This window comes from Zosterops lateralis (assembly GCF_965231275.1).
Source record: "Zosterops lateralis genome assembly, chromosome: 4".
NCBI lineage: Eukaryota > Metazoa > Chordata > Aves > Passeriformes > Zosteropidae > Zosterops > Zosterops lateralis.
Window position 1 is genome coordinate 66,643,508 of NC_139765.1, and position 19,381 is coordinate 66,662,888.

A 19,381-nucleotide genomic window follows, 5' to 3' on the forward strand; every position below is an offset into this window, starting at 1 on the left:
CAGGTGATCTAATTTCATAAGGACATGTAATGACAGGATGAAGGGGCAATGGTTTTAACTGAAAGAGGGCAGGTTTAGCTTAGATATTAAGAAGAAAATCTTCACTGTGAGGGTGGTGAGATACTGGAACTGGTTGTCCAGAGAAGATGTGGATGCTCCTTCACGGGAAGTGTTCAAGGGTGGGTTGGATGGGGCTTGGAGCAACCTGGTCTAGTGAAAAACCGAAGTTGGGACTGGATAAGCATTAAAGGTCCTTTCCAACACAAACCATCCTATAATTCTATGATCTTCCCATGCAAGTGAGGTTTTTCAATAGCCCCCAAACACACAAAACCACCTATGCTTTCCTTAACCCCTGCCATGCAGGGATGGGGCTGCCCAAACCTCAAGGACCAAGGGGTACTGGCACAAAACTTGTTTATGGCTCAGAGGTGGAGTATTGCGCCAGTGGGGCACAACACATCTCTGCACAGGCAAAAACCTTGGCACAGCACCCACAGTGGGGAGAGATGCCCCTTCCAGCCACTACAGCTGCAGCCTAAAGCCTCAAGCTTGTCAGGACTCTTCCCACAATAAACCAGTATCTTGTAATCCAGCAGCATTTATTGGATTAACACAGAGAAACTTTAGGAGCAGGAAAACAATAAGAAGCTGCCCAGTTAGGAGACTATATAATATAGAACCTAATTTAGTTTGTAATAGAGATTTATGTAATTGTGGTGCAAAAAACAGCCCAGACAATATCCAGCCCAGACAATTCCCACGATGAGGGAGCCATTCCCACCATCCATCCCCATCTCCTCCTTCTCTACAGCTCCTGCCAGGACACCATGTATGTCACGCAGTTCTCACTTGTTAGTGTTTCACCACACATTCAACAATTGTTCTTTCCAGTCCCTGGGATACATCATGTTTTGCTAGGCCATGTGTTGATTTGCCTTTCAGGATTCTCAGCAGCAACCCTCTGTTTTTCTGATAAGCACTCATCCAGTTATAATGCCTAAACCACCCAGAGTCTTGCACTTTCTGATCCAGAGGACCTTTCTCAAAGGATTTTGCAGTCTAAATACCACCTTGGACTTGATCATAAGGCCAGATTTTACCATTTCTGCCCTCAAATAACAACTGCTTTGGAGGAGGTCAGCTACTTTAATGCCAGCATTGTCTTTGGTGTGGAGAAAATAAATTGCCACAATCATTTTCTCACAGTCTTTCCTCGAAATTCTTTAAAACACTATACCCTTTGTAAAAAGATGTTGAATGCAATAAGCTCCAGTCAGACTTCACTGGTAATAGACTTGTCAGAGGCACATTGGCTTTCTGCAGGGTAGCAGTGTGCCATCTGTGGTCTCTGTGAACTGTAACACTGAGCACTCACAGCCTTTCATGCTCACAAAGCTCTACAAATATCAAAAGAGACCAAAGGATAGTTCAGAGCCTTCCCTCTTGAAAATTGACCTTTATGAAGATGAATTCTCTGTGTCTATGTGACCCCCTCACTTCTCCATTTCCTTCTCTAGGAGTGTGCTGGTAAAAGCCCCTTGTATCTGTAAAGGAAATACTAAATTCCAAATACTAAATTCTTCCGTGGTCATAAGCACACGTGGAGGGTGGACTGGTACAGGCAGGACAGGGTGGGATGCAGGTTGAAGAGGGCAGTGCTGCCCACTGGAGGAGCATCACTCAGAGAGATGAATTCCACGCCATTTCATACACTGAGAGAAGCCAAACTCAATAAAATAAAAACCACCAAGCTGCTGTTGCACATGTGAATTCAAACTGGGGGTTTATTTAACAGAGAACTTGACCATTACCTTCTGAACAGGCAGAAGGGGTTGACCCTTTCAAATACGCTTTTGAATGCTTGCTTCACACCCTAATTGCCCCATAAACATTGAGGTTTCATCCCAGTTGACCAGACTTTCTTCCCAGGGAGTTCTTCATTGTCATTTACACAGGATGGAGTTAACACCACAACCAAAGCAAAAATCCCAATGATTCCTTTTATGCCATCAGGTTTTGGGTTATGGGGTTTTTAACCCTTCAGTGCTGAAACCTAACAAATTTACCTGCAAATCTCTATTGCTTCTCAAACACGTTTTAGACAAGACTGATTGGAAAATCAGAATTTTTCATTGAGCTTCTAAATTTTCTAAAACGAAAGCAGGCTAAAGAGAAAAACAAAGTGAAGAACATGGTGTTAAAGGATGTTGATACGTAAGTTTATCTTCATTGTTCTGATGTTATTGTGTTTACTAGTTTTTTAGTCACCCTGCAGTAATATTTGGATAGGTTTATTCCAGTTCCACAAATGAGTATTTTTCCATTAACTGCAACAAGCTTTCTATGAGTTCTTGTAATTTCCTCAGATTCTTACAACCAAATAAATGTAGTTTGTGAAACAGAGAATTACTTTTATTATCACCAATCTATGCATGACACTCTTCTTTAATATTCATGACATGAAAATCTTATAATTTAAAATTCATACACCATGGGGGTTGTTTGGTGGCTTTTATTTTCTTTTTATTACATACATTTAAATGCACATGTAATCATATTTAAAGTTTAATAAATGCACACAATTTGTTACGTGGCCAAACTTTTTCAGTGATACTTTCACTATACATGGTGATTTTACACAACCCTACAGATATTCACCCCCCTGCCTTGTGTCACTTTGCTTTCACACAGCAAGAATCAGCATTTTCAGGAGGTCCAGGCTTTTCAATGATTTTCCTGAGGTTCTCACTTCCAAAGCAGGAATCCCTATTTCAATACTCAACAAATACCTTTAAAAATAACACTTTTTTCACTTGTTCTTGTTTATGACAAGAGGTTTTCAGGTCACTGCAAGTGCAGGTTTCTGGTGGAGAACAGGGTCCCAATGGTACAGTGCACACCTTGATCACAATCCCAAAAGACCAATCCCTAAAACACCTTGCTGAAGTAGGTTCTCAGGGGTTAACTCTGTAATTATTTACATCAACTAGATTGAAAGACCATGCATTAACACAAATGTTAGGCTTAAGGAAAAAATTCAGGTTTAATGCTAATATTCACAATCTCATGACGGCCCATCAAAGTAGCATTTATGGGCTACAGCTTTTTAACTCAGTATTTAGGCATCTGATGCATGGCTTAGGTAGTTGCCTTGTTAACCACTGGAAATCTATCTAATACACTCTTTCATAGCAATAAAAAGAAAAGGTAAAAAGAGGTGTGTGGCTCACACTTGATTTCATAGTATTCTCCCTCCCTCACTGCCATAAATTTCTACCTGCAAAACTGTAAAGGAGGAAATGCTGGAACCCTGGAGGCTGAAAATTTCAGCCTTTCTGTGCTAAAAGGCACTGACCCTCAAGCAAGCACTGCATTTGACCTGAGGCCATGGAACAGGCTTCTGAAGTTGAGTGATGGCACTGGGGTTGTGGGTGTGTAGTTTGAATAGTATTGTGTGATCTCACAGGGTGAGAAAATAGAATGTAAGGTTTTAGTGTATAGTAATATATATGGGGCAATATGGAGGATTTAAGGCATTGTTTAAATCCTTCTTCTTCACCTTCTTCTTCTTGGTCTCAGGTGGTTTTTTTTCTAATTGAGTGAAGAAGGTCCACATTGCAGGCCTTGAGTGGTCAATTATTGGGTTAAAAGTATAAATAATATAGGTGTCATCTCATTATTGGATAGTTTATGCTTAAATAACCTTGGAAAGAGTTAGAGACACCTCCATTTTCTACCTTGTTAGTTAGAGCTCACAGCTTGTGAAACCATAATATAGATAAGAATTAATAAACAATGAATCCGAACAAAAAACTGCATCCTGCGCATTAATCCTGGCTCTAAGACAAAGAAAAGAGGATAAGAAATCCACAGAGAAAGCTCACTAAATCCTGTTTTGTCACTTGGTATTCACCAGTTCAGAGCACAAAGCAAACAAGTGTTCTGCAGAGGGGACAATGACACATTGATTCCATGTGCCACCAAAGTGTTGGGGCTGAGTGTGGCTGTGCCCGAGGGATGGACAGTCCCCAGGGCTGGGTGTCCCTCTCCAGGGTTGGGTGTCCTTCCCCAGGGTTGGGTGTCCCTCCCCAGGGCTGGGTGTCCCTTCCCAGGGCTGGGTGTCCCTCCCCTGCCCCCTGCCACACGAACAGAGCAGCGTCCAGACAGGCTGGCAGAGATCTGTTTGCACAAGGTCACTTCCACACACATAAGCCCAGCTCTTCTCTCCAGGAAAGTAAATATTAGTGCCTATTATCCACAAGCAGCCAGTATACAGCATGCCTTATGCAAACGCTGCGTGCATATGGACACCAGATAAGCCACCCACATGCTGTATCTCAGATCCACACACCCTGGCACTCTGCAATCAGCCAAAATGTTCTCCTAGAACAAGATTCATGTTTCACTACCAATACGGTGAAGCTTTTTTATTCAGAGCTACTCCGTTATTACAGTCGAACAGGCCTGACAGTATCAAAGTTGATCACAGTTCTAATTATAACTTTTAATATGCTGGATTTTATTCATTCCTCCTCCTTTTCAACCTTGATGTTTTATTCCCAGCTATTCAGGGCTTAAGACTCATAAATGGAAAAGAGAAGCTTATGGGTTTTTTTGAGTATGGATGTTGCTGACTGTTGCCTATTCAGAAGGCAATCTGCACAGAAAGGGTTCAGGGTATAACTATTTAATAGCTCAGAAGCAAATCTCAAGAAGGCAATTACCCAAGGTACCTGCAGCATCCCAAGTGGCTCTAATTAAACCACTGCAAAAAATTGCTGAGCTTTGGTTTGTGAAGGATTCAAGGCCATCAAGGCCAGGTTGGGAGGGAGCCTGAGCAACCTGGTCTAATGAAAGGTGACCCTGCTCATGGCAGAGCTGGAACCAGATGATCTTTAAGGCTTCTTCCAACTCAAATCACTTTGTGACTCAATGATCAGGAGATCCCAGACCTGAGATGGACAGCAAGCAGATGAGCCACTGCTCCAAGGTGAGTAAGCAGACCCAGGCAGGCTCCACTCAATAGATGTATAAGCTTTCACCAGGTTTCCCTTTGGCACTGAGTTTTCCATCTCCCAAGACAAGTTCTTCCTTTTTATTTCTGTTCCTTGTTCTCCTTCTGAACACCAACATCAATGCAGTGCCAATTCACTGCTTCCTGAAGCACCAGCCAAATGTATTAATTTCTTTTCATGCCTTGTCATGACTTTTCTTTACCAAATGCAAGACAAGATGATAAATTTGGGTCACTTTTTATAATCTCAAAATAAAGGACACAGGCAAACCCTGACTTTGGGTGCTCCTGAGATGTGTAGAATTCACAAACTAGAACTACAGCAGATATAAAAAAGCTGAGTAGAACAAAAAAATTTACCTCAGATGAGGACATGAGCTGATAACTTCAGTGAGGAAATTATATCCATGTACTTGAGAAAAATGAGCCAGATGGAGCAAATGTTAGGGCAAATACTATAACATATGTATCTACAAGTTTCCTCTAATGTGAGTGAACAACTTAGCTCAACATTAATAATTTTGGGCATGTGCAAGTGCACCCAAGAGCTTGTGCCTCTCCATTTGTGAGGCTGCTTCCTCACTGAGCCACTGCTCTGAACCAGGTTTAACTTCTGCAATTACAGTGTCCATAGGGAAAATGCAATTTCAATAGTGCAGTTCACTATTGCCAAACTGTCTCATCTTCACAGGGCTCCCAGGGGGTTCGTGTAGAGGATGATAAAGGTAACAAGTTGCCAAGTAAAATCCTGTGAGGACCTGAACTATGCCCAGATTTAATCATCTGAAGAATCAATGTGGCCCATTTCACTGCAGTTGCCCTCCAGTAGCAGTCCCACAGCATCATCCTGTCCAATCTGCTACACAAATTCCATTTGTAAAAGCATATGAGGACATCATTAGTTAGTATTAAAACATCTGCAGAATGTATAGAGAAGAAATATTTCTATGAAAACCCAAAAAGGACACCAAACTGACTTAACATTTAAATATCCTTAACACAAATCAGTATGATTTTTTTCAACACTGCACCTAAAGCAACATCCTCAACTTACCAGAGGCAAAAGATTTAAATGCAATAATATGTCTCAGTTGTGTCAGAGCATTGACTCTGTGATACACAGAATTCCCTGACTTTAATCCAGGATGGTATTTAACTTCAACTTTATCTTAAATAAGACATTCATTTTCAAACTTCAGAGGAATTATTCATGTGCTTAAAAGCAGGCACATGCATGAGCATTTTGCAAAGCTTCCCTCTGCTGTTGGTTATCACTTTCCATTAGGTGTAAGAACTTTTCATAGCAGGCACCAGAAAAATATTACAAAAGGAACAACACAGTTATTAGAGGGAAGACTGGGTGATGCTCACTTATCTCATCTTGTATAATTTTTCTGCCCTGTCACCTCTTCTACAATTTCCTACCAAATGCATTTGCTCCACATTTCCCTTCCTCTTGAGAGATGTTGCTGTATGAAAAAATACCCATTAGGTACTTGGCCTGCACAGGGCAGGGGGTAACAAACCCATCCCCCATTCTCTCATCACTGATGACCTATGTCCGTGTCCTCCTGGAGTGTTCCTCCCTCTCTCCATGGGGATGGATAAGTCTGGCTTCACTTCTGGGCTCAGCTTGTCCCCTTCAGACTTTGACTTCCTCAGGGGATGAATTTTTAGTACAGACAGGGAGAGAATCAATGAGATAAACCTTCAGTGTGGAAGGCAATGTTACCCCAACCCAAAGTCTCCTCTACCAACACACACAGCCCCAAAGGAAGAGCTACAAGTATTGGTCAGTTTTGTGTCAAAACAAGTGATTTGCACTCGAACTTGAACTCACATAATTTTAACCAAAGCAGTCACATTGACAGAAAACATGTTTATAGAGAGGATTTTGTTACACTTCTATGCAGTATTAATTATACTACCCTAATATATAACATTGTATGTATACAGAATACTACCACGTAAGCATTTTGAAAATGAAGAAAAGGTGTGCTTCCTTTGCCAAACCTAATTAATTCTTGTGGGGAAGCAAAAACAAGAATAACTTTATTGGCTTTAGGCTTTGCCAAAGGTGCATTTGCTTCTGTGAAGATTATTACCAGGTTCTGTATTTTATAAGCACAAATTTTACCCAGGAGTCTTCTCTGTGAAAAAAAAAATTGCAAAACCAAAACCCACCATCTACAGAAAGACTGTGAACTGTTTCCTTCTCCAATTCATTGTTTTTCAGTGGATGTTTTGCTGCCAATATCATTTCACTTGTTTGCTGACCAGATGGCTGAGTATTTTCAAACAGGGAAAAAAAAACAACCCCATAGCAAATAAGACTTTTTTTTCTTTACAAATTTTAGTTGAATCTTTATCAATATTCAAGTTTGGAAATGCTATATGTTTTTATGAATATTCTATTTTGAGGAGGGAAAAAAAAAAAAGACAAAATAGAGACTGATGAGACCTGTAACACTAGAGGGACATCATGCTTGGGAGGTTTAGCTTGGGAACTTCTGCCTGACTTGTAACCACTTGTCCCAGGATAGGAGCAGATCTTTTTGAGCATTTAACTGCCTTATGTGAAATAACTCTGCTCATTGAACAAAGCAGTATCTTAAATCACAGCCTGACAAGAAAAATATGTAATACTGTACATTTATGAGCAAGCCTCATGCAGCATTGCCCTCCTGGGTTGTCTCCAAGCCCACTGGAGTCCATTTCCACTGCAAGAATAACTAATAAATAAAACCAAGGAGAAACTATCAGCCCAAGGCAACCTGAGCTAACTAAACAGTGGAGAAAACACATCCTAGATTTAACTTGGCCATCAGCTACATTCAGCTTCTGGACTCTTTTCTGTGTCTGTGCTGCTAACTCCAGTTAAAATGATCCCCAGTAAGAAGGTCGAGCCAAGCCTTGCTCAGTGCACAATTCCCCTGAAGTTCAGATTTATCCACAGGGCTAAGGAAGCTTCTTTAGGTAGCTACAAATCCAAATCTGTTAGCATTTCTAGCAGCTGCAGAGTGCCTGGAGCTGCAAGATTCCCTCCTGCACCCAACCAAGGCCTGGTGAGGGATGAGCCTGGCGTGACAGCAGCAGGCAGAGCTTTGTCCATATCCCCATTAAACCCTGTTCCAGGGGCAGGGTAATGTGTTATCACAGGGGCTGCATCAGTCAAATCAATCAGCAGTGACTCATCAGCCCTGGACTGGGGAAAAGGCAGCAGGGAGAGATCAGAGTTTTGCTCAGGCACAGCTCCTCAGCTGTCCCTGGCTGCTGATTATGCCCATGAGATATGACCCAGTGTGGGACACAAAGAAAGAAATGAATTCACAGCTGGTTCATCTGCCTGGGCAATGCACCAGCCTGTAACCACACACATGGGAAGCCAGAAAAAAATCATGCAGCTGACTTTTTTTGCAGTGGGAAATTAAACACAGATAAAAAGTCTAGCTCATTTGACAAATTACAAGCTGATGGTTACATGCAAGCTTAAATGTGTGTGTCTAGAGACAGATGGACAGACAGACAGATAGACAGACATAGGTATATCCTGCAGATAGAATACAGAAATCCACCCTGGCATTAGCCTAATGTTAATTATTCCCTGAGCAGGAAGGGGCTCTGCTGTGTGATAATGCACCTTTGGTAGGAAGCTGCTACAAGGCAAAGCAATAAAAACTCTTGGCTCACAAACAGCTCTCCAGAACTAAGGACCAAGGCTGTGCTCCTGCTGCGTTTCCCTTCTAATTCAGCAGTTCAGAGGCAAAGATTTAGATCCCTTCCCCAGTATAATTAGGTCACTGCAGAGATGTCCCAGCCTTATCAAAACACCCTCACCCCTGCAGCTTACAGAGTGCTGCACAGTGACCTTGTAGCTTGTGTAACAGCTAATGTAACTCACAGTGGAGACAGATCCCACTGACAGGTCCTTATTTTACTTCAGGTAACTAAAAGCTGAGCATCTACCTGGCAAAAGCCAGCATCCCTCTGTAGCCAGTGGAAGAAAATGGGCACATTCAGCAGAAGAAACACTTTCAGGATGATAGTATTAACCTTGAGTGGTGATTGTCTCTGCTAGATACTTAGGTCAAGCTAGGTGTCTAACTTGTACAACTAAAAGCAAGGTAAGTTATTTTTATGCTAGAAATGCTGGTTCTGTCTTATGTTACTTCCACACCATCAGGATCTCATGATTGGACTATGCATGGATCACTGGAGCAAGGTCTCTTCACACTGAATTTCTGCTGTCCTGAACAACCACCAGGGTGTTATGTGCTTTCCTGACATACAATAAGCACCCAGTTATCATCATCCCATGACACAAATGCCTCTACTCATCTTTACTGCCTAACTGCAGGATTCCTGTGGGGTTCATCCAGAGCTTCTACTGCACTGTCCTATACTGTGCCAGCTGCCATGGGCAAATCCATGTGAGGGAGCACACCCTGAGACAGCTCAGGGACCAGAACTCTTTGGGTCTGTTCAGCAGGTTAGAGATTGCCTATGAGAGCAAGTCATCGCCCCAATCATTTATTTTTATTTCTGGCATGTGTGGTGCCCAATGAGGCACTACTGGGTCTTCCCATCAGACTACCTACAGTGAAAATGCTAAATTTAAATAATGTCAAAGTTTGTTAATCAAATTGTACTTTCAGTAACAGCCACATAAAGCCTCCCAAAACCTTGAGTCAGGCATCATTGCTTCCACCCCATCAAATTCATATAACCTATTTAAGTGCCACAGGACCTTAAAATACTATGCAACTTAGTTCCATTTCATTTAACTTTACAGATTTTCAAAGTTCACATTTTCAACTCTTCGATATAGAGGAGCCAATTTAACTTTTCTTTTCTCCTACCTTTTCCAGTGAAAGCTGTGATTCCTGCACTAGCACATGATGAGGCTTTAAGGAAATCTTTTCCCCTTGTTTAGCAAAGCAGTTCAAGAGATTTGCAGGTCAGTATCACAATGGGCAATGCAGCAAACCAGCTGGTTTGTTTGGGATTTTTTTTTAATTTAAAAGCTGGAACTGCAAAGCAATGATTTTTCAGAAGAGCCAGCAAACATTTAAGTAGAGTTGGTTTTAAGTGGTGTTAGAAATACTGCAAAACAAAAAGATACAGGAATTGATTGGTTTGGACATTATGCCTCCTCTCAGCTGGGGTGAATGGGAGTGTGGTCATTGATCACAACTATTTCAGCAGCAGTTCAGGGCTCAGTGTTGAACTATTTGTGACGTCTGGTCAGTGCATCCCTGAAAGGATGGCTTGGCTCTAACAGGATGTGTTCCTTTGGTGCAGGATAGAGCAACCCCTCTGGATCTACTGCCTCACTGTGCAGAGGCTAATACAGAGAACAGTGGGCTTCCAGCTGAAAAAATGAGAATTCAAAGCCCTGGTGTATCCTATATTCAGCATCAAAAACCAGGCATTAATTGACAGTCATCCTGCCAGATCTTCTGGAAGAGGAGGGAGTTGGCCTGGGTTCAGCTGTTACTGGAGCAGCTCTAGGGGAGAGCCACTCTCCTGCTAATCAGGACACTTGACATTCATCACAAGGCAAGACAAGCTCATCAGCAGGTCTGCAGGGCAGGTGCTTGTGAGGAAGGTGCAGCATGATAAGCTGAATCATTTCCCACTCCAATTCTATCGTGCAGCCTTTCCCCAGCATCCCTGAGATGAACATCAGGTCACAGTCCCTCCATGCAAGCATGAATCCTGCCATAGAGAAGTCTGGTTACAGCCCCTCGTTCTTTCCTTCCAATAGAAGCCTGAATTTTTTAAAAATTGGATTAAATAAGAACAAACAAAAGAGAGAAGAAAAGAACTGTCTTGGGAAATCTTTCTTTTCTTCATTTCCTTCAGGGAACCACAGAGCTGGAGATGAAAAGCAGCTTACCAGAAACAAGCAGCATTTGATCAGCACTGTTGACCTGCCAGCAGGAGGGAGCCACGGATATAAAAGCCGGGAAAAATCAGCAGTCATCCATTTCTGCTGTAAGTCTCTCCAAAGACACAGCACCACCCCTTGTGTGCACACAACATGACTGGCCTGTGTGAAGGTGTTCCCTTCAGAAACTTCAGAGAGCAAGTACAAAACCAGAAGGATTTCATCCACCACAGGAAACACTGTGGGAAATTAACACCTTAAGAGTCAACAGCTCAGGTCTGAATCACCTTTACCCCTCAGTTTGCTGCTGGCAGACACCACCTTGTGCACTTCAGTTTTCTGTGGCAGTACAATCAATTCAGACACTGATTTCTCTGCTATTAAATGTGTACTGTATTTTATCAAGCCAGCAGCAATTATGTTAATGGCATCTTCAGGTTTTGCACTTCCCATCGCTCCTCCCTCTGACTTGGTTATCTCATTCATTTGAATTTTCTGACCATATTCATGACATTAAAAATGCTTCTAAACATGTTCAGGTCAGCTCCTTCAGAGGGAAAGTTCACCCTCTCCCTAAAGCAGGGGTTTTTCATCAAATTGGATTATAAGATTAGCCCTAGTAACCCACATTGGTAATTATAATATAGAAAATAGGTCTGCCCTGCTAACTAGAAGAGGGCCAGGGATCTGCCCATACTCATGGACTGCCTCATCTTGTTTACAGGAATATCTTCTCCTGTTCTTGGCAGGGTGGGCATAGCCTTTTAACCAATCCCAAACATCCTAAGCCACTTTCCTGTGGATTATCCCTGGAAAATATTTGTACCTCTAAGGTGGAACAAAATCTAACCAAATGAAAATTGAGCTACCCAGCATTTTCACCACCAGGTAACAGCTCCTATCTGTTTTTATAGGTACTTTCCAACAGTCTTCAAGTATCACCATAAATCTCCTCTGTTGTGTGTTGTATTTCCTGACTGCAAAATACTAACAGGTAAGAGAGGTTAATCCCATATCAATGTGATGAGTGATTTGTCTTCTCTTTGTAGCAGTAAAAACTCAATGTCAAAGAAAATTTCTATTTGGGAATACACCATCATCTGGAATGGTTATTTTCTTTCATTGAAGATACGTCCTGCAGCCAGCAAATACCTTTCCTCACAGGGACAGCACTTGTATCTCCTAAGTCAGAGCACAACAGAGAGCAACAATCCACTTCTTTCACACCTTTAACACGCAGCTCTCATTTTCTTCTTCCTACATCAGGAAATACAATCCCCTTGCCATTATCTCAGTGTAAATCCAGGCTAGTTCTAACCCACCAAAATTTTATTCTAGAAATAAAAGAAGAGCAGACTTGTGCCCTTGAGTAGGTCCCAAAGCCACCTGTACCACTTCCATCACCCCAGAACCTAAACACTGACTGAGTCATCTCTGCCACTCTCCCAGCTAAACCCTCACCCTCCTCTTTTGTTTAGAGGTTTTTTTGGTTGTTTTTTTCCTTTGGTCAGGTGAGTTTGCAGCCGAATCAGCGTCAGTTCTGACTCAGCACAGTGACAGGATCATCAGCACCAACACAGCACAGCCAGTGCCTCAGCTGCACACGTTGTCCTAGATCATCTTAAATCAGCTCTGAGCCCATGTCCCAAGTGCACAGTGATTACTGTCTGGCACTATTTATCACAGAGAGTATCACAATGCTTGTGGAACAAGGTCATTATGAGATTTAGATAATGTTTTGTAATTGAATGGGGCTTGTTTGTTTGTTTGCTTTAAAAGATGGTTGTTAAAATAAAAAAAAAAAAGGGGGGGGGGGGGTTATCTATGCTTCTCCTTCAAAACCAAAGGGTTTTTGTTTCCAAAAGATTTAAAAACAAATTTTTCCAGTACCAGCAATCAAAATCCAAACACATTTTCAAGTCCAGGGTAAGACCTAAGGTATTACTAAGGGGTAGTGAGTGGGACCCTCTTTTCCACATGGGTGTAAGAGTTAGGAAAGATATCCAGGCCATGCTGGGTAACAACATGGGCCCTTCACAGCAGCAGTTTGGGAAGATATGGCCCTGCTGGGTAACAACATGGGACCTCCACAGCAGCAGCCCCTAGAAAAACCTTGGCACCATCTGAGAGACATGTGGGACCCGTTCCCAAACACTGTTTCTTTCCTATCTCAAGTATGAGGCATTCAAGGCTACTTTTCTTTTTACCAACCTTCATCTGTTCCTCTCTAATTTTATTTTTTTTTTCTACTTAATTGATGCTTACTGCTTCCTTCAGCAGGTGTTGACAGCAATGTAGCAGATGACACAGGGAAGCCTGAAGTGATGGCACCTCCCTGCTGCCCACAGCCTGAGCCCTGCAGGTCTGAGAGCCCCTGGCTCTGCCCCACAGTCATTGCAGTCAGTGGGAGCCCTGTCAACACCTCCACTGAGCACAGGGTCAGGCTCAGGGAAAAGGTTCCCTTCAAGTGATTCCAGCATTTCTGACCCAGGTCATCACCTGCCATAAAGCAATACACAGGAATGCCAAAGCCTTCCCAACCAACTCCTGGTGGAAAACATGGCCTGGATGAGGCAGCTGACAGCCCAAATCCCTGCAAAAACCCACCCTGGCCCCTGCCTGGCTGGTAGTCCTGACTCCATGATGCATGGATGTGTCAGTAATCCCAGCACAGCTCCCATTCTCATTCAACCTCAATCTATTAAAAAAAAAGAGAAAATAAAATCATGGCCTTCTTTATAAATGATAAAACTCACCCTGAATGAGCCAGTGATGTTTGATGGTGGGAGAAATGCAATCTTGTGTTGGTTTAATGGCTACTACTCTTTTGAGTTTATGGTCTGTTACAGCAGTTTCCACTAAGACTAATTCTCTTATCCTTGAATCATTACAACCATGGCTCACTATCCAGTTTTTATGCCAACATCTGTCTTCCTTGCCAGGTTTTCATTTCTGACACCTCATCAGTCTCTCCTGTGCCTCCCCCACCTTGGTCTGCTCATGTGCTTTCTGCTGTGGTACCTGTGTTTTAGCATCTGTCCCCTCACCTTTTGTGCATGTGTTTCCACTCCATCAACTTCACTGTCAGCAGTTTTGTAGCCTGTTCTTTGCTCCTCTTTTCTCATCTTTATGACCCCTCATCACCACGGAAAATGGAAGCTGTACATTTCTCCTTCCCCCTCAAAGACAAACTCCGTGTGGCAAGACGTGAAAGAAATAAAATGGTCTGTGTAGGAACCTTTCCACAGCCTCTTCTGCTGCCTATGAATCGTTCATGGATTAAGTGTCTAATACCTTTCAAGGTAGTTAGAAATCAAGGAATACAACATTGGATCATCCCAGCAGCTGGTACAGGTAGTACTTGCCCTGTTGCAAAATAACAAATGCAGAAGCTTCAGAGAAAGGGACAGCAAGGAAACCAACTTAGAAGGAGAATTACTTTCTAAATGAGCTAATCCCTTCAGAGATTTTAAAACCAACCAAGACTAAATGAATTTCAGAAATCAAATAGTTCTATTTGATCAACCCAAAGATTATGGTTACATAAAAATAAAAAATTATTATCTTTTAACAATAAAAACATTCAGCCTTTCAAGCACATAAAAATCCTTTTTATTTCTACCTTATCCTACAGACTGGCATCTCATTAATTTTCTCTATGTATTAATGCATGTTCTCCTTCTTCTTGCTCTGTCAAGTTACTCCCTCCTTACCTAGACAGCCCCACCCTTCTGTGATCACCGTGTGCTCATTAACCACGTGTAGAACAAACACAGCGTTCACGGTTCCTGAGTACTAATGATAGGGCACAAAACCACTCTGACAGGTTTTATTCTTTTCTTTTTCTTTTAATCACCCACCCAAATTGTTTCACCGTCAGCACATTCACTGCCTCTACAGAGCCTTCTGCCACGACTGCAAACCTCTTCCCAAGCAGGTACAGTTCACTTACAGCACAAGAGTGTTTCAGACACTCAGATTGCTGCCAGCAGACATCCCTGTTACTCCTGCCATGTGCACTGGGTGACAGGAGTGCTGCCTTACATAACACCTTCCCAAGACTGACACGTCTCCTCTCCATCCTTCACATGCAAAGACTGAATTTCACCTTGCTTCCCACGCTGCTCAGCTTGGTACATAGTATCCTGATTTAACATACTAATATACTTAAAATACTTCACACTTATCTTAGATGTACTCGATTTTTTAACCTTTTCTCATTATGATCACTGTTGGCACTATTTCAACACACGAAATCCATCTCACTTGACCTAAGTTCAAGTTCATGCTTCCCCTTTAGTCTTAAGACTTCTTTGCCTTTGCCTTACAAGTGATTTTATAAAACTTTCCTTTTCCAAGAACATTTCTCATATTGTTTTTGTCTTTTCCATAAGCATTCAAGCAGACTAGAGCAAGAATACATTCCCTTAAAGAATACATTCCCCTAAAGAAAGCATTTAGCATTACCCTTTAATTTACCTGTCTACTGAGACAGCAGGTAAGCCATGCAATGTATCAGAATCACATTTATTATCAATGTCAAAGGCATGTCTCAATCTGCATAATAACTGAGTGGAACAGGAGTATGAAAGAAAACATCTTTGCCAGCAGGATACTCTGTATGTCTCTTTGAAAGCAATTTGGCTGAATGGGAATTAAGAGAAGAGTCGCTCAGTGAGTTCAATTTTTTATTATTATTATTGCAAAAAAACAACACAAGGAAAGGAAAGATGAAATGAAGAAGACCAATTTAGGCTGAGTATCAAATGGCCTAAAAGCAAAATCTCCTCAGATTTGGATGAATCTCTCAGGGGAAGCTGAAAAAGACTCATTCAGTTGAAAAGTTTAGAAAAGAAAAAGTACCAAACACTGGAACATAAGATGTAACAACCATTGTCCCTGCAGCAGCAGGAGGACTGGCATGAATATCTCATTATTTCCAACATAACAGCTTAATGTGTATTTAATGGCAGTGAAAAGCATAGGTGTCATCAATTCCACTCAAAGTCATAATTTATGCAACACATGAAACATTTGCATGAGTACCCAGATCATCATTGGCACAGCAGAAAGAATTCACCAGGCACTTATTCTTCTACCACTGTCCTAATTCAAGCTGCCAAGTCACCAGAGACACAGGGTACAGTAATGGGTCTCCCCAGGCTCTGTACCCCAGCCATCCAGGCTGAGCCTCCATCTCTCAGAGATGAACAAATCACCTCTAAATTTGCTGCTGGCATTGGGGAGCTCAGGGAGGGCTCAGTGTGAATGACCATCACAGCCTGGACTGAACATTATTGTGCCAGAAGCTTATGGCTGTACCAGTTTACGCCAAAAACCCACAGCAACATTCATTCAACTGCTTGTCCCTTTGGTTTGCAGCACAAACACACACCCCTCCTAAATCCAGGGTGCTGAATTACTACAGTCCCTGACGAATCAAGTCAATGACAAAAAGGTTTCTGGAAAGTGACATTGCTAGACATTATTATTTTACTATCTATGTAATCAGAGCACCAAGGAGCCTCAGGCACAGCCAGAGATCCCACTGCTCCAAATGTTGTGCCAGCACAGAAATCTCACAGACCAGCAGACATCTGCATTTGTTTTAAGTGAGGGAACAAAAGAAAACAAGTTGTCAAGGAAGGAGTGGGTAAAGTGCTGCTAAGGAAGGATCCCTTATAGATTGAAAATTAACTACCTGTCAGTACATTAAGCCTTGTGCTTCTCAGACCTCTTGGGTATAAAACAAAAGACCAAGTCTTTAAAGGACTGCAATACCCTCTGACAGGCTGTGCTTCCTTATGGCACAACTTCACCCCTGTCTGAGTCTGCCCAAATCAGTCAATCTCATCGGAAGCTGATTGTTTTTAATGGTAATACACTCAGGTCACTCAAATAGGACTGAATTAGGGTAAATGGCAAAGTTTTGGGATGAAACTATTAACTTCTGTTCTTCCCTTTTGTAAAGCAGTTCATCTGCTATCCTGGTTCTTTTTAAGTGCCTTTTTTTTCCCTCTATCTCCATCCAGACTTGTTTGTAATCACATTTCCTGGGACACACATTTCAGCTTTTTAACCATGTGAGTGAGGGCTATCTGTTTCAAAGAGCATTCAAGTCAAGTAAAACAACATTGTTAGCCTCTCTAAAAGAAAGCAAAAGCACACAGGTCCAGATCCAAAGGGGTACAGGAGCAGGGTTCCAGAGAGAATTTGTATACCTAAAGCCCAATGCAAGATACTCAAAATACCAGCTCTGCACTTTTGATACCACTGCACAGGTTCATCTCTCAGCTTTAACCACCTGCAGAGGTTCATTTTTTTGAAGCAAAGACTTCAGGATGAAAACAGCTCTAGAAGTACCTGTTTCCCTCACTAGCTGAAAAGGGAGATAGGTAATTTAAAGCTGCATAAATTCCTCTCTCTGAGAATGACTAACATTTAGGAAAAACATGCCCTGAGAACGATCAACATTTAGGAGAAACATGCCCAAAACAGACACTGATTTGCCAGACATCACCGCTCCCTACTGCAACATTTCCCACGCTAGACTAGCACTGAACTCCGCTACTTGGAAAACAACAAGGAAATTTTCTAGGCAAAGAGAGAATATTCCCCAGGTCACAAATGCTGTTTCATCACAGAAAGGAGACGTGGTGTTCTGCACCCCCAGCCGAGGAGGTCCCACACTGCAATAGCCTCCAAGCATGGATCAGGACCCTTCACCAGGGCTCCCACCTGGCTGCAGTCACCCACCTCCAACCCACTCTGGGAATGTACAAATTCGTTCTTGCTGAATGGTGCAGCTGCAGGAGGTAAAGTGGGGAAGTTCTGGTCCCAGAGCATCCTCGGATAGGAGGGGATTAGAAGGAAGGCGACTGACCGCTGTTAACCCACTTACAGTCTCTGCTCGCCTGAGCAGAGCTCCGGCCACCCAGACCTGGCTGGGATGGTGATACCCACCCTCCTCTCCTCTACTGCTGGTTTAGAACACAGAAAAGACCCACTTGCTCTTTAACAGCAGCAGAGAGGGTTTCCCTGCATGTAGGAGTAAGGCTGGAAACCTTGGAAAACAGCTTCACGAAGCCCAGGCTCCTTTCCCGGAAAACCTCGGGGGGCACCCGGGGCTGCGCATCCCTGTCCGGCCGCCTCAGCCCCGCATCCCGCAGAGCTGCGCGGAGCGTCCCTGCTCCCAACCCACCGACTCCCTCCAGGTTCGGGTTCCTACAGCAGCAGAGAGCCAGAAAGTTTCTCTCTGTCCCCCATGTCACAGGCACGGCTCAGCCCCGGACACACGGAGCCGACACCGGGAGGGCGAGACAGCTTCACACACCGTCCCTCCCTCGCTCTCTCCACCTTTGCGCTGATTCAACACGGTAATTAGAAAAAAAAACAGCGAGGCCGGTCGAGCCCCCTTCCTTCGGAGGGGACTCCACTATTTCCATGCACAGAAGGGAGCAGCGCCCAGCACGGCCAGGGGGAGCGGGGAGTGCTGTTCTAGGGGAGCCGCTCTCTCTCTCTCTACAGTGATGCTCGGCCGCCCCAGAGCCCCCCCAGCACGGCGGGTCCTTCCCCTCGGGTCTGACCCCTCTGCCACCCCACGGACAGCTCCGGTGGAGCCACAACACCCCCTTGCTGGGATGTCACCCTCCTCCCGAGCCGGTGCGCACCCCCCACCCGCTCTTAGGGATGGGGAAAACCCCAAAGAGAAGGAGAAAGAAGCTCACCTCCTCGCAGGGCGGCAGCTGTAGGGCGGCCGCCTGCCATCCCAGCAGCCAGCAGCAGCACAGCCAGGCGCTGCCCGGGTACCCCCGCTCCGCCCCGGCCCGCCGCATCCTCAGCATCCTCATCGGCAGCAGCATCTCCCTCCTCCCCCGCCGCGGAGCGCCCGCGCACCCCTTCCCGGGGCCGGGGGGGAGCTGGTGGGGATCACCGGCCCCCGCTCCTGCCGGACACCTCCGAGCCCCGGCCGCGGGCTGCCCCTGGCCCTGCGCCCCGCCTGCAGCCGGGCATAACCCCGCGGCTGTCGGACACCCGGCCCCGCCGCCCGCCCCGGCACCGCCAGAGCCGGGAGGAGGGGCCGGCAGCGGGGGGAGAGGAGGAGGAGCGGCAGGGGAGGAAGGCTGGCAGCGCAGGCGCACGCTGCCGAGCCTGGTCCAGCCCCGGCGTGGCGATAAGAGCGCGGAGCATCCTCCGCCTGCGGCTCGCCAGCCCCAAAAGCTCCGAAACCCGCAGGCACCGGCGGCAGCTGCCGGGGAGCAGGGCAGCACCCCCAGACTGGAACCTCTGGTTTCGTTGGGCACCGGGACGGGAGCGGCGCTGCGGCATGGAATCCCTCCTTCCCCAGCCCTGCCGTGGGGTGCTGGCCTGCATCCCCCGCCTGGCTCCCCATCCCTGTCCGGGGCAGCGCCGGGCGGCGCGGGGAGCCCGGAGCCATCTCCCTGCTCCTCGGGCCCTGAGGATGCCCCGTGTCC

General features: G+C 44.5%; 1 protein-coding gene across 1 annotated transcript in view; it reads right to left on the reverse strand.

Annotated features, from left to right (window-relative positions):
• ELAPOR2 (endosome-lysosome associated apoptosis and autophagy regulator family member 2) overlaps nucleotides 1-18,729 on the reverse strand; it is a 95,860-nt gene extending 77,131 nt beyond the window's left edge. Inside the window, exon 1 of the mRNA XM_083860592.1 lies at nucleotides 18,635-18,729. The gene's annotated coding sequence lies outside the window, so the exon portion shown is untranslated. The remainder of the gene's footprint in view (nucleotides 1-18,634) is intronic.
• Between the last annotated feature and the right edge of the window lie 652 nt (nucleotides 18,730-19,381).